Consider the following 7,310-nt stretch of genomic DNA (forward strand, 5'->3'; position numbering starts at 1 on the left):
AAGGCAGCTGCAAAAATGCCCATGGATTGAAGCTCTGTGAATCACAATGTTTTAGGACCTACTTCTCTCTATTTCATACCCATCCCAGCCTTGAGGCCCATATAGAAAGAGACGCACCTCCAGGAAGCCCACCGTGATGCCACATCACAAGCGTAAGGCAACAAGGGGAGTGTTGGCAGCACACCAGGAGAGGCAGTGTGGCAACACCCCCCACACAGAGATCTACCAGGTGAGTCTTCAAGACCTTCTGCAAGATGCTGATCAGACCCTTGGGGACTTTGAATCCAGACTCGTTTAAGGGCAATCTGGGTTCACAGAGAATGCAGGAATGGGTCCTGCAGATGTTAGTACATGTTAAGAAAGGCCGTTGCCACTCCCAGGGCTGTTATCCAGTCTCCCCCGTTATCCTTCCCAGGTGGCCTCTGTCCCAACTCGAGTCATCAACTGCCAAAAACTTGAGACATTGACTGACTAGAATTGGACCCATCTTGAAAATAATATAACGGCTAATATTCATTCAGTACATACAATGTGCCAGGCGCTAAACGAGAGGCCCTCATCTCTTTAATCTTTTGAATGTTTGCAAAGCAAATGATTCTCTCCTCATAGCAGGTATGAGAGATGCCTCCACAGAGTTTAAGGCTTAGAGCCCAAGACACGGGGCTTTGACGAATTCTTAGGCTACAAGCGAGGCCAAGGTTAATGTGTTGGGCCATTGTTCATGATAATCAAAGTAACAACAACTCCAGAAACTGTTTCAGATGTGTCAGGCACTAGCCTAAATGCTCTGCAAATATTAACTTACCCCTTATATCTCTGGGACATAGGTACTATTATTATTTCCATTTTACACATGAGAAAACTGGGGCACAGAAAAGGTAAGTAATTTGCCTAAAGTCACATAGCCAGCAAGTTAGTGACAAAATCAGGGTGTGAACCCAGGCCATCTGACTCCAGACTGGGCTCTTAATTACTCAGCAATTCTGCTTCTCCGGAACATGATGACCAGAGGAAGCAAAGGAGTGACTCAGACTTAGAAAACCAGAGAGGCGCCCCAAGCATAGTCTACCTTATAATCAGAAGAGCTGAGCACTGGGGCAGTGTTTAGGGAGCTTTGGGGACAAGTTCCCCCAGTGTCCATCAGTGCTCGCCCCCCATGTTCTTCGGGGGGTACATGTGATGTTTTCTCAGTTGTGAAGAAATATTCGAAGAAGCTTTGACACAAATCTCCTAGAATTCCCACTCTCGCTCCCCTCCAGATCAAGCAGCCATCACTAAGCCCCTCCTCTGCAGAAATTCCAAGGGCTGCTACCCGTATCAGGTATCAACCTTACTCTCCCTGAGCCCATTAGTTCATTTGCAAATTGGGCTCACAATTTGAGCCCTGAGGATTAGCACGTGAAAGTGTTGTTCGAAGGTTAGAATAAAAGTAATTTTTCTAGAAGAAAAGGATTAGGGGAAAAGTAAGAGAATGGGGAAAAACACAATTTATTCTGAAATCGGAGTGTCTGAATCGAGAAAAGCCTCAGACCTGGACAGCCTTAGTCACTGCTTTGGCACCATGCTTCAGAGGAGGAATCGCAAACTTTGCTGCCAAGAGCCGGATAGTAATATTTCAGGCTTTGCAGACCATACCGTCTCTGTCTTCTCAATTCTGCCCTTGGAGAGAGAAAGCTGCCATAGACAGCATGTCTACAAACGGGGCCTGACTGTGTTCCAACAGAATTTTATTTACAAAACAGTCAATGGGCTGGATTTGACCCAGGGGTTCCCCTGCTTTTGATGGATCCACTCTGGTCCCCCTCCCGCCATACCCCTCACCATAAGATGAGGAGATTGCAGGTCCAGGTGGAGCCCGCATCCCTCCTTCTCTAAACCATGATCCAGATACCCAGGATTCCTGCCCAAATAGCCCTACTAGCCTGCGCCCACCTCCAGGGCCTGTACAGGCTTTTGCCTGCCCGTCTCTTTCGGATCGTCTATCTTTTTGGTATAGCTTTTTAGGAGTTCTCTCTGTATAGTATAAATTGATCTTTTCTCTCTCATATTTCTTTTATTTTTTTTCCCTTTTTTAATTGTGTATTTTGTTTATATTGTCTTCGTGCGATTTAAAAAAATATTGTTCTGGAGTCCAATCTGTCCATCTTCATTTATAGCTTCTGCATCTAACCCGGGAACCAGGACCCTGTGAGAGCTACGTAAGACGCAGAAGGAAGGAGCAGAGAAGTCAATACAAACGGCGCGACAGATCGGAGTACTGTGCTGAATGCGATGAGATAGGGCCCTGGCAGGGACCCGCCAGCTTCCTTTAGGAAGCGAGCTTTGCGATGGGATTAGAAAGAGCGTCTGGGTATTGCCAGGGTGCAGAAGAGGAGTCAGAAACACTCACTGCAGCCAGGTGCAGTGAAGTCTCGGGGGTGGAACCCGTGGCGGAACCGGGAGCACGTGTGACTGCTGAGGTTTAGGGGCCTTGTAGGAACTGAGAATTGCCAGGTGGGTGGGAGTATGCGGACGTCCATTTCTTGGTGTAAAGCCAGATTTAAAAGCCAGTCTTGGGTCACCTTGATTTACAGGGACCTAGGAAGGCAAGCTCTAGCTCCGTTGCAAACCCCAAGGAGGACCCGAATCCCTAAAGGTGAGGAAATCTATGTTTACTAACCCAAGGTTTGGTCAGAAAAAAACTTTAGGGATTTGCTTGAGGAGAAATTCAGAATCCAGTTCTGGCATAAAAGAAAATGAAAATGAAGAGGGCTTTTATTAGTCAGGGAGGAAGCTGAGGCACAGTCACTGACTGGTCCAAACGGAATCCTGGGTGCAGGTCCCTGCAGTGCTTCTGAATCACCCGCAGCCTGGACTGGGAGACAGCCGGGGCCGCAGGGGGCACTGGGAAGTAGCGCCCTCTAGTGGGGGTCGGTAGGCAGCTGGTGGGCTCTGAGCTTGTGTCTTTTCAGTCTCTTCTTGAGATAGGGATTGTATCCGAAAAGTTAGGAGGGAGGGTAGGGAGAGAGGATGAGTCCATGACCTGGCTCACAGGGGAAATAGGTACGAACCGAAAAAGAGGAGGAGGCAGAGGGAAAACACCAGTGAAAGCCAAAGGAGAAAATGCACAAAAAGGAGGCAGAAATGCTCTGCTCTAAATATGGAGAAATGTGTTTTCTCCGTTTGTCCCAACACACACGCATTCCTCATGCTTGGCATCTCTCCTCCTTGCTGTCCGGGGCCTGCTTCGGGCCTAAACTTGGCATAACGGAAAGGGGCTTTTGCTAAGGTGCCTCTGGGAAGAGGAAGAGACAGGATCTTTCCACATGTGTCAGCCTGGGGACACATGGGAAGGGTGCTAAGGGAGGCCCATCCACAATGCAGGATGCTGGGAGGGAGGGTAAACAAGGTCAAGTGTCCTTCCGGGGAAGAGAGGAGGGAGAGCAGGTTCAAGGGAGGTATTTGCTCCCTGCTGAGAAGAGGGGGCCTGTGGGGCACCCAGAAAGCCTAAATAGAAAGACCCAGCTCCTGAAAAGAACTAGAGAGGAAGAAAACAAACTGAAGGAGATACCCAAGTACCTTGTCTGAGAACCCCTTTTGCATGAGAAGTTACTATCAAACCTGAGCTAAGTGTCTCTAATATTTTCTTCAGGACTTTGTGTATGAGACTGGACTATAGTTAAGTTATTTAATAATGGACTCTAACCCTTCTCCCTTCCACTAAGTGGGATGTGAGGTCAAGGCTGCTTCTTGCTCTCCACCAGATCTTCGAGACTTGTGCTTCAAACAAAATAAGATCTCAGTAAGTCATTGTTAACTGAAAGAGTGTAAGAATAAATGAATAGGTCAGTCATCTGTGTACTTCCAGCCAGCTCCTGCACACAGTAGGTCCATCGTTGGTAGTTTGTCATTGATAAATGGATGAATGACTGACTGACCTCATAGGAGCCCAGATTTGGTGGCTGCAAGGCTAGCCATAAGCGGAAAGATGTTGCATACAGTCTCGCCTGGGTTGAACCACCGGTGGGAACTTTGCTCAAATACAGGATGTGGGCTGAAAGGTTCTCATCTACCTGTTTTCAAGGGAGGGGGTTGGGCACTGAACGTGCCTCTGATTCGTTAGTGGAGTCCATGCAGGGGCTGCCAAATCTGCTGAACTGTGAGCTGGGGGAGGAAGGAGGAAAAGGGAAATAGAAGCAGCAGCCAGAGATGAAAGGGAAGCTGTCAGGGGCTCATGCTGTAGAAGGTAGGGCCAGGATCCCGGAGCGGGCCTGAGATCATCGTATATTAGTTACCCATGAACCTGTTCCCAACTCTCCACAGATGGAGGCCAGGGAAAGTCTTTACAGAATGGGAATAATAATGGGATTGTTTGTAGGGATGGAATATGATCATGCATGTGAAGCACTTAGCAGAGTGCCTGCATTAGAATGGATAGCTAATATTATATTCCAATACTTTTTAGATATTCATTTCAATTTTATGTCACATTGGTGAAGGAGGAAGCTGGAGAGTTGTGAGGAGCCAAAACTCGTGGTATCAGGGTAAGCTTCCTGTGGCATCATCACTTCCTGCCTGACCTCGTGGCCCTGGCTACAGAGAACCCGGACTCTATATGTTGCTAAAGACCAGCGGTCGTTCCCTATGTGACAGGTTAGGTTCTCCAGAAACGGATGTGGAGTCAGAGATTGAGCCCAAGTTGTTTATCAGGACTCATCACCTGTGAAAAGAAGGGAGAGGGACAGGACTGGGCAGAGAGAGAAGCCGAGACACGATCTAGTCCCAACAAAGCTTCGCCAACCTGGCGGGAGCTCTAGAACAAGTGGTGTCCGTCAGAATCGCCTCGCTTCACATTAAAATGCCTGGGCCTGTACTCCTGCCTCATTTAGTCCCTAGACCGTGGGGGAAGGGGATATCTCCGTTTGAGGCAGACCCTGGGAGAAACAGCACCAGGAGGGTGGTTGCCAACTCGCTCTGCAGCTGGGCAGCAAGTTCCCAGAATGAATGCTCCAGGAGAAAGGAGCCTTTTACTTGTGACCCTCAGCCCCTCATGACCCACACACAGAGGCAGATGTTTACTACTCGAATTATTTTTTGATGACTCTCATTTGCTGAGTGTTGCTGTTCACAACATAATTTCACAGACACAGTCTCATCTTGTTGCATGTTGGTGTGAGGGGTCTTCGGGGGGAAATCTGCAACAAATTTCAAAGCGGGGAGAATGAGAAAGCTCATCCCGCTGACTCGTGATGCAGTGGGTCTCACTCTTCCTAGATCCGATACACTTGGGCCAGCTAGTATGAAAGAGGATCTGGGGATGCATCGGAGCGGGGCTGGCTGAAGACGTTTGTACTCTGAGTGTGTCGAAGGTGAACTGAGGGAGAGAGAGTGCTCAGAGGGGCTAAGCTGGGGTGGAACTGGGGAGGAATGATTAGACTTGAGCATAAAGAACAGCCTGAGAATGCAAAACGCTTGAACACTGCTCCTAGCTCCAACGACAGCTTTGACAGCTTCGTCTTAAGCAGAGTACTTTCCCACTCCGAGTTTCAGTTCCTGTACCACACGCCAATGTACTCCCCCTCGACTTCATACCCTAGTAACTAGCGTGGCGGCTGAAATGCGCTACATGTTTAAGAAGCGTTTGATGTCACTTCCAGTCACGACTGAGCAACCCTCATGCCATAAACTGGAAAACTAGATGAAATATGTGAAACTATTGTTTTCAGACCGCAGGCAACATGCAGTGCAGGACTGTGAACGCTGAGAGACAGAAAACAAATGGGGTGAGCCTCGCTGCTACCCCAGATTTCTGCCCTCCCACCCCCCGCAAGTATTTGGCAGGTATGCACTAAATGTGCACTGCTTCAGTGCGGGCGCGATGGCACGGTGACTTTAGAAGACTTCATAAATAAACTGATTGAAAGTCGTGGGAGGGACGTGAAGGGGAAAAGCATTGGTTGGGAAGGCGTGGTCGATTTCGGATTGTTAAAAAGTGTCCCGTGAGTGGAGCAAAGCACTGGGGACTGGTGACATCTGTAGAAAATGGTAGGCCTGTTTGGCTGTCTCATTCAATTTATGTTATCGTTTTTTTGTTGTCGTTGTTGTTGTTTTTCATTTTTTACTTGACTTTTTTTTTTTAATTTTATCTTATTATTACTTTCAAGTATTCCGTACATTGGTTAGACATTTATATAGTTTATAAAACGATCCCCCCGATTGCTCTTTCTCTTCTCTGGCTCTCCACCCGGCCATCACTTTACTGCTGACTGCATTCCCTGTGCCATGCTCCCCATCTCCGTGACCACCTATCAACTACTAATATGTACTTCTTTAACCTCTCACTCCTTTAGGTTCTCTTGAGAAATGAGGGACATGCAGAGTAAAGAACCAACATAACCATGAGGGGGAAAAAAATGCACGTCATATAAAAGCTGGAGGCAGAATTCCTTTGGGAGAACTTTTATAGTTGTCGGCGTCGTAAGCAAAGCATTCAATTCTGAAAAGTTATGTCCCAGGATCTGGTGTAGAGAGCAAAAACAAAACAAAACAACACAACACAACAAACGAAAACAAAGAAAACTAAATTGCTCTGCAAAATAAAGTAAGACGATTTTGAGTTCGGGCTGGTCACACAAGAGGAGATGGTAAAGGGACCCTGGAAAGGAAAGGGAAAAAATTTTACTGGATGGGAGAGAAAGTTATATAACTCTCATCGCCTGCATTATACCCTCTCCCCATTTTACGGGGAGGATATTGTGCAGCTTTCAAATGGCAGAGCCAGGACTTAAATGCAGAAATCCATAAGCCTAGTGTTCTTTCCGTCTTCATCACGAGGAGTTCAGGTTTGAGCTGGGTGGTGGTTGGTTGTTCATTCACAAACCCTCCCACCTCTATCTACGGAAAAGCTTTGAGGTGAAGGCCCAAAGGCTCACGTTGGCTGTGAACCGAGGTATCAGGTGCTCTGGCAGGAAGCCCCAAAATGACCTTGGGGAACAGGCAAGCTGTTTCCTTTGGTTAGTGCAGTGGGTGATCATTCCACCTCCTTCCCCAGAACAAGCCAGTAAACAACCTAAGCCCCACCTCCCACCCCCAGGCCTCTGCAACCGGGCCTCTATTGCTAGTTTCAATTTCCTGATAAGCAGGGGACCAGTATGTGGGTCCCTAAAGAATGAAGTACTGTACCAATTTGCATTTGGGTTTCTTTGTGTATTACAAAAAGAAAAAAGCATAAAGAACACAAAAGCGAAGTCAAGCAGTTTTTAACTGCACAGCTGCATTCGCCCTGGGAATTTGATGCTCATGGTTGCTCATGCATTTACAAGTTGATTGCC

This window comes from Pteropus vampyrus, unplaced genomic scaffold, assembly GCF_000151845.1.
Source record: "Pteropus vampyrus isolate Shadow unplaced genomic scaffold, Pvam_2.0 Scaffold6, whole genome shotgun sequence".
Classification (NCBI taxonomy): Eukaryota; Metazoa; Chordata; class Mammalia; order Chiroptera; family Pteropodidae; genus Pteropus; species Pteropus vampyrus.